The sequence below is a fragment of the Aulonocara sp. 'chitande type north' Nkhata Bay genome, linkage group LG5, assembly GCF_057382095.1.
Source record: "Aulonocara sp. 'chitande type north' Nkhata Bay isolate Kocher_YH1m ecotype deep benthic linkage group LG5, A_spYH_male_GT1.1, whole genome shotgun sequence".
NCBI lineage: Eukaryota > Metazoa > Chordata > Actinopteri > Cichliformes > Cichlidae > Aulonocara > Aulonocara sp. 'chitande type north' Nkhata Bay.
This window is the reverse complement of record NC_141348.1, coordinates 42860580-42868152: the sequence shown is the minus strand read 5'-3', so window position 1 is coordinate 42868152 and position 7573 is coordinate 42860580. Positions and strand designations below refer to the sequence as shown.

Below are 7573 nucleotides of genomic sequence, written 5' to 3'. Positions count from 1 at the left end.
GTTTTGAAGCCGTTTGCTTTTCTTTCCGGTCAGTTTGCGTCTGTTTGTATTAATATTGCGTCGTATTTATTTTAGAATATTAAAGTGTTTTTGGTTGTTTTGAGAATTTATCTCTGTGTTTTTACTGGCTTGTGTCGTTGCGTTGTTTTCAGTGCATCAGTAATTAAACCCCTTCAGGCACTGCCCGTCAGTGTGGATGGCAGATAAAAACCACAGACTCCAATCACTGTGAAATGTGGACGTCGGACGTTCCGAGTTGCACGTGAAGGCAGCACGTTCAGGGCGGGTGGGTTGAGGGTGCAGGAGTGGCTCAGCCTCCGGCCCGCACGCGCTCAGTGTGTTTATAACGTGTGAAGCCTTCAGGTGACCCGTCCGGTACCCGCTGCATCACCACCGGGATCTGCGGCGGCTCTGCGGAAGCGGAATAAAGTGAGACGGAGACAGATCCACGCACACAGAGAGACTTCTGCTCGGTGAGTTTGTGAAAGTTTCATTCTGCGTGTGGATGCGCTGCTGCTGTCTCAGGAGGAAAGCTTTTTTTAAGTGTGTGTTTTTAATTTTTACTGTTCTTATGATTTATTCCTGATGCATCGGTGACGTGTTTGGTCCACAGAGGACACGTGTGTTAAGAGGAGACTCATCCTCCCGTGTCTCCGCTCAGGAGGTTTGTGGGAAGTTTCCAGCAGATTTTAAGCTGATGAAAAGGTTTAATTTAATCTCATTCAGTCCCGGCAGGACTAACGACACCCGTTTAGAAGGTACAGTTCTGCTTATATAAATATCTTCTGGTGATGTGAGGAATCCTTGATGGGGAGGTTTCAGGCTGGGCACTGTGGAGGAGTTGTGCTGGTGCCTGAGGTGGCCTTAGTGCCCACAGAGGAAGAGTATTTTTGTCACTGGGGAAGTTTATAGGGTTTTGTTGGCATTTTGGTGGCAGCTGAGGAGGATCCAGGGAATTTTCATGGTCAGCGAGGACACCCCGTCTTGTGTCTTTGTTGGAGCTTTGGCCACTGAGGGTTGCAGAGTAGGAGCTACAGCCCATCATACAGGTTCGATGTGTCTTCTGGATGACTTTGCAAAGTGTAAAAATTGCAGACATAATTTATGGACTCTTCACTTTATTTTTACTAAGAAAGAGAGAATTTTAAGCCCGAGGCAGAGTTACTGCAGACTGAAAGTGGAAAAACTGAGACATGTTGTTGAAACTTCTTATTTCTGCTCAGCAGGCTGTTCTCCACCTGCTGGATGACTCATTACATATGAATGAGCTTCTCTTTACACTTAAAAACATCATTTAATGTCCATGAATTAACATGAGTGTGACAGCTCTGAGTTAGAAGCTTTTAGGGCTAAACTAAAGGAGCCCACAGGAGTTTTTCATGGACATTCGAGCTGTGAGTGGCCCTGTGAGCATGTTTGAGGCACCTGCAGCCGAGGCTGTTAGAGGCAGAACCACAGAAGGATCTGACGGTACAGTGGCTCCGTGTCTCTGCCGTGGGTAAACCTCCCCCCATTGTCCCGGCCTTTCCTGTTATGGACTTCACCCCCTCCTCTGCTGTACAGTGTGACCGTGGGGCTGCTGCTTCCTGTCCTCTGTGTGTGTTTGTTGTTTCCTGGCTGCTTTGTGTCATTGTGTCGCCTCTCAAACTGCAGCGCTGCTGCTGTGCAGATATCAGACACCTGTGTGCTCTGCGTGGGAGCTCGCTCTGTGACACATGACCTGCAGCGTGTCAGTGACAGACTGAAAACGCGACATTTCAGTTTTCTGGTTTTTATATTCTGTCCTGAAACGATGTGATTAGAGAAAATGATCTGTTCACTATTTTGTTTTTTTGTGCATTAAAATGCAAAAATTCTCTGATGTGTTGATTTGAGTGTTTTCTGCTTCGTTTGGTCGTCGGACTCTTTGCTGTGGGAACTCGGTGTTTGTCTGGCTTCCACAATAAGACGTCATCAGCTCATTCTACTGAGTCACCTATTCATTCCTTATTTCTACCAATGGAGTCGGTCCTGAAACCAAATCAAACTGAAGGTGAATAATTCTCAGCAACAATAAATCCGAATAGACCCAACGATCATTGGACCTTAAGCAAACATGCAGACTGACCACCGACCAGAAGAGGAAACAGCTGCATGATAATCTGTTAATGAACTTAATTAAGAAGCTGAACATCACAAGGCTTTGCTCTGCAACAGGTAAGTCACCTGCAGAGACCTCAAAACCCCCAAAGTCCTCAGTGATGATGGGACGCAAGCGCTGACCTTTGTCCAAAGTTTTCAGGGGGACAGAGAGAATCAGGGGACAAAAAACTATTTGGACTTTTTTCTAGAAAAAGTTTAATAACTATCCCCCAAAAATCAAATCAAGTTCGGGTTTCTTTTGTGGGCCACGAGTCTGAGGTGACCAGAACAACACAAAAGCTGGTGGAGACGGATGCAGGGCTGAAGGAAGACGTGCACTGGCTTTGGTGTCCTTCTAGTTTCCAGTGTTTTAATGCATTTCCTTCACTCCTTCATATTTTTAAAAGAGGCTGACATTGAGATTAGTTGGGGGATTAAACTGTGAAGACTCTTGACTTCAGAAGGAAGAAATCTAAGTGGCCTAAAAATGAGCACAAATAACTTGTTTCTGCAAAATTAATTGGTTTAATTTAAAGGAAACTTGAGGAAGAGCCCTTTAAATCTGCAGGTTCACTGAATCTGTGAAGCTCCTGAGTGGAGCCCGTTGAAGCTACTTGACTCCCTCTCGGTCAGGAGAGGGTTTTACTCTGTTTGTATCAAGCTGGCTGCTGAGTGAAAGGAGAGAAAACGAGGAAAAGCTCATGTCAGCGTGAGGCGTGGAGGAAAACTGACAGCAGGTTTTGGCCCAGAGATGGAGATCGGCGAGCACGCAGCGGGCTTTTTGCTCGTGTTCTTAAAAGCCGAGTCAAGCTCCATGAGTTGAATCAACAACGGCTCCTGATAAGTCTTATCTGATGGCTGCCGGCCAAAGAGCAGTGAAGTTCAAAGCTGGGCTGCAGCACTTAGGAAGAGCCTCACTTTCACTCGTGGTTGGAGTTTTTTGTTTTCGTCAGTCTGGAACATTTAAAATGAGCAGCAGAGAAACATCCAGAGACAAACAGGCAGACGCACTGATCCCAGCGGGCACTCGAATGACAAAGCAAGATGTCATCCGTGCACGTTACAGCACAGCGTGGAGAGCAGAGGAGAAAATCACAGTATTAGTGCAACCTGCAGCTGGTTAGTGAAAGTTACACATGTCAGGCTGCTGGGGGCTGAGTCAGCATCACCCAGAACTGAAACAGCACTTATTCCAGACTGTCCTGTCCTCAAATATCCTGAATTTATCTCTCTTACAGTTTGTTGAACTTTAAACATAATTAAAATGAAAAAAGTCCAAAAAGGCGAGGCCGAACTCTGACCTCAGGTAGCTGCCAACACGCGCGGAGACAAAGACGACCATTAATAATCCTTCCACAGGGTGACCTCCAGAAACCTGTTTAGAAATGAGAAAACCACATGAAGGGTTTCATCCTGCATGGATGCTTCTTTCTGTTGCCTCTAACTTTTCCACGTCTGGGAATCATGTGAGCAGATCTTCTTGCTTTCACGGCGTGACAGGATGCAGCGTCCTGCGCTCTTGCTGCTGGACTGAAGGTGTAATCTGTCAAAGCATCCGTGCTGCGCGGTGCTTTCCGTGGTTGAAGCGGGCGTTCCGATCCCTTCTGTGTTTGATGCGCTTTGCAGCATCCCAGATGGATTCCTGGAATGGGCTTCTCGTTCTCCATGGATGTAACGCTCTGATTCAATCCAGCTGATCCCGTCTGAACTTCAGGTCTGTTTTCCATTCTGCTCTTTGTGGCTTTGATACCGACTGCCTTCATATGACCCAGGAGTGTGTCGGCTGCTGGGCGGCAGGACGGCTGCTTCAGACTCCCCGAGGAAGAACTTCTTTGGATCAGTGGAGATGCTGAAAATCAGTTTCTGATCCATCAGGTGTGTGTGTGTGTGTGTGTGTGTGTGTGTGTGTGTGTGTGTGTGTGTGTGTGTGTGTGTGTGTGTGTGTACTGTTGCACTGAGGCTGCCTCGCTGCAGTTTGGTATCAGCGTCTGTGCTCCTGAGCCTGCGGTGGGAACAAACTCATCAAAGCTGCACCAGGTGTCCTCCTCCCTGCATTATATCCCTCCTGCGTCTCCTCATTACCTGCAAAGTGTTCTTTACTTTTGGTGCTGAAAGTTTCATGTGGATCTCCTGAACGTCTAAAGTTCAAAGGACTCAAAAACGCTGGAGCAAAATGACTCGAGTTAAAGAGTTAAAGAGTCAAAGAGCGCCAAAGCTCAACTTTGAGGGCCTGAAAGGCAAAAATATACAAAATATACATGGTAATATGTTTCACATGGCTTCGTTCAACAAAATAGTAAATTTATTGTATGCAAAATAAATCGGCTGCTCCCGAGGGAGGCAGGTGGGACGTTTCTCAGATGTGGGATAATCCACATGTGTATTTGCTGTACTTGTAGCTACATTATGTTTAATGTTTTGGCTGCTGTATCAGAGGAATTTGGGGGCTAAATAAAGTTTATCTTCTCCTAAATTGTCCGAGAACCTGAGGGACTAAGAGGGAGTTTCCATCCACATTTCTCAGCACTCCTGATGCTTCTGTCTTATTTTTCCCTGCGATAACGTCAACGTGTCCTCTGAGGATGGAAAAAGTTTACGAGCCACGTAGCGAAAAGGCAACGTCGCTCATCCAGACTCGACGCGCGATGTCAGCTCCTCCATTAAAAGTGATGGAAAGTCTCCTTTTGTCCGCGGCCCGGCTCGGCCTCAAAGAACCAGACTCACCGGCCCTCGAGTCCTAACTCACTGTAACGGCCCACGTTAGTCTTCATCCCGAGGGGGGAGGTGATGAGATGTTTATGCACGGAGCAGGTCGAAGGTCAAATGAAAGCTTTGTGTAGATTTGCATTTTGTTATCGTGCAGTTGTGTTTGCAAATTAGAAAGTCTGTCTGTGCCAGTCAAAGCGTGAGCGCACACACATAATTATTATAGTTATTTATTATTATTTAAAGTGATTTAATGAGTCATATTTACCTGGAGACTGACTTCAGCTTTAAGTAAACTCAATATTTCTGCAGTTTTGACTTCGATGTGTCAAAAGAAGCAAATTAAAGATTTAATCTTTGGCTCCAGGAACTCGAGAACCTGTCGCTGTTCATGTGGACGAGAACTGGGGCGGCGATTAATCATAAAGCAGACAGAGGGCAGCTCCTTGTGTAACGTACACGAGTCATGCAGGAATATTATTTCTTAATCAGACGGATGATAAAGCAACATGAAGTGTTACACCCTGATCCAGCTGCACTCGCTCTGCTAATGAATGAAATAAGTGACATGAATTTTTCTCTCTTATTGTACTTTATTAAAGAAGTCCAAGCTTCCCACCACGTGGCCTCCATGGACCCACGCGCACGAAGTCCTGTCCGCACTTTATGTCTGTATTTGTCGCTGAGCTGTAGTTTGATTATTCCCAAAGCAAGAGTCGGAATGATCCCATAAAGTTCCCTGATCAGGTTTTCATTCGTTTGTGCCAATCCCAGCAGCTCCTGATGTTTGTGTCACCGGCCGTCCTAACGAGGTGTTTCTGACGTCTGTCTCTGCAGCGGCCTCCACGTCTGTGCAGCGCCGGCTGGATTCTTTCTTTCTGTTGTAGTTCTGCTTAAAAGTAGTAGTTCTGACTTTCCATTTCTCCTCACCTTTATCACTTTTCTTTCTTTTATATTTTTCTGCCCCGCCCTGGTTAGTTTTGCCTGTGCTGTCTCACCTCTGACAACTCCAGGCCTCGAGGGCCGGTGTCCTGCAGGTTTTAGATCTCACCTTGGGTCAACACACCTGAATCACATGATTAGTTCGTTACCAGGCCTCTGGAGAACTGCAGGAGCTAATTTAGCCATTTAAATCAGCTGTGTTGGTTCAAGGACACATCTAAAGCCTGCAGGGACACCGGCCCTCGAGGCCTGGAGTTGCCCACCCCTGTCCTAAACCAAACCAGCCCCGTGGTGTTCAGCACCAGTGAGTGAAAATAAAATAAAATGTGCAACACAAAGCTCTCACTGCCACACTAACCGATCATCCTCATTTAGACTTTGTGCTTCTCTTGGAGCCGTTAGCGCTCGTTAGCAGCACTGACGAGGCTAACAACCAGAGAAACTGAACCCGCCACACAGGGCAGCACATGTGTGGCTTGAAGGCAATAAGACTTTTGGTTAATATTGAGATGATGATTATTTCAGAAAATTACCCAGACTTGTAAAAATTGTGCATTTATTAAGTTTAAAAAGAAGAAATGAGTTTTCCGAAGGAGGTGAAGTAAATAAACTAACCCTGCCTCCGCCTGGTGGGGAACAGAACTGGGCTTGATTTTGATTGTCTCATTTTAATAATCGTTGGAAGCCAAAATGATAAATTCAGTTAGGATTCAGCTGTGCTGTATGCTGGACCTCGGCTTGTGGGGAAAAGGCCTGAAAACGAGCTTAAATGTCGATAACCTGTTCATTCCCAGCCACTTGTCAGGGGAGCAGTTACTCCAGAAATTCCCCCTAGCTCCTCTTGCCGTGGGGCATTCCCAGCCACATGGCATAATTAATCTATCCAGCATGTTATGGATCCGCACCGGGGTCTGCTTTCAGCGGGACGTGCCTGAAATACCTTTTGTCCAGGAGGCATCTCCTGCTGCTTTCCTGTGGTGAGGCAGCGCCGCTGCTTTTCCCTCATTTAAACCCATTTTGGTCGGACGCAGTTAATAATAGGTCCACTTTGGGGCAGTTTTGGGTCTGTGGTTTTGGAAATTGCTGAGAGCTGGAGTGAGTTTGGTTGCATATTAAACACACAGGTCACAAAGGCTGTTTTATATAGCTTGCTTGGTATAGCGTGGCTCTGAGTTCTCACCGCAGGGGTCCTGGTTTGATCCCACTCTCCGCTGTGTCACCCCTCCACTCGCTCCCTTTTCTTCTCTGCTATTGTCTCTTTAACACAAAGGTTAGACGCACAGAAGAAGGAAAAACACCGTCCATGCGCTCGTGCATTTCTCTGCTGCTCGCTTAAAGCGCATTATCTGAAAGTGTTTATTTCTGTGCAACCTTTCATTCAGACTCAGACTTTTTAAATGCTTCCACTGATTTTGTTTTCTAAACTGCACGTTTTTGCATAGCTGAGAGCAAAAATCTGTCAGGCTAGAATAAACTGGTAATGTACCTTTTCACCCACTCTCTGCTGTGCACCACTTTAGCTCCACTGGGGAAATTTACAGTGTTTTGCTTTAGCAGTGTCTCAGTGAGGACTGTTCCCTCCTTTCCTCATTTTGGAAGCTTAAACTAAACCTGCACCATCACAGCAGGGGCCTGAATGGGTGGAGAAGTCTCCGCCCACTGCCGTGTGATTGTTGAATGAATGATGGCAGGTGAAGTTTTTTTAGAGTTGCTCAGAGTTTCATCATCCCGCTGATGCCAGTTTAGGCTGATCCAGGGTTAGCATCACAAAATAAAACATTCAGGGCCGCGATTAAAATGTCAA

At 46.3% G+C, this 7573-nt stretch overlaps 1 protein-coding gene across 3 annotated transcripts in view; it reads left to right on the top strand.

Moving 5' to 3' along the window:
- The first annotated feature begins 315 nt into the window (after positions 1-315).
- The window catches only part of LOC147331417 (semaphorin-3D-like), a 110590-nt gene continuing 103332 nt past the window's right edge, over positions 316-7573 (top strand). For 2 of the 3 annotated variants that reach the window (XM_086293722.1, XM_086293720.1), the window contains exon 1: positions 316-473. The gene's annotated coding sequence lies outside the window, so the exon portion shown is untranslated. Of the gene's footprint in view, positions 474-675; positions 759-7573 lie in introns of those variants that run through there. The other variant, XM_086293721.1, reaches the window with a different exon arrangement.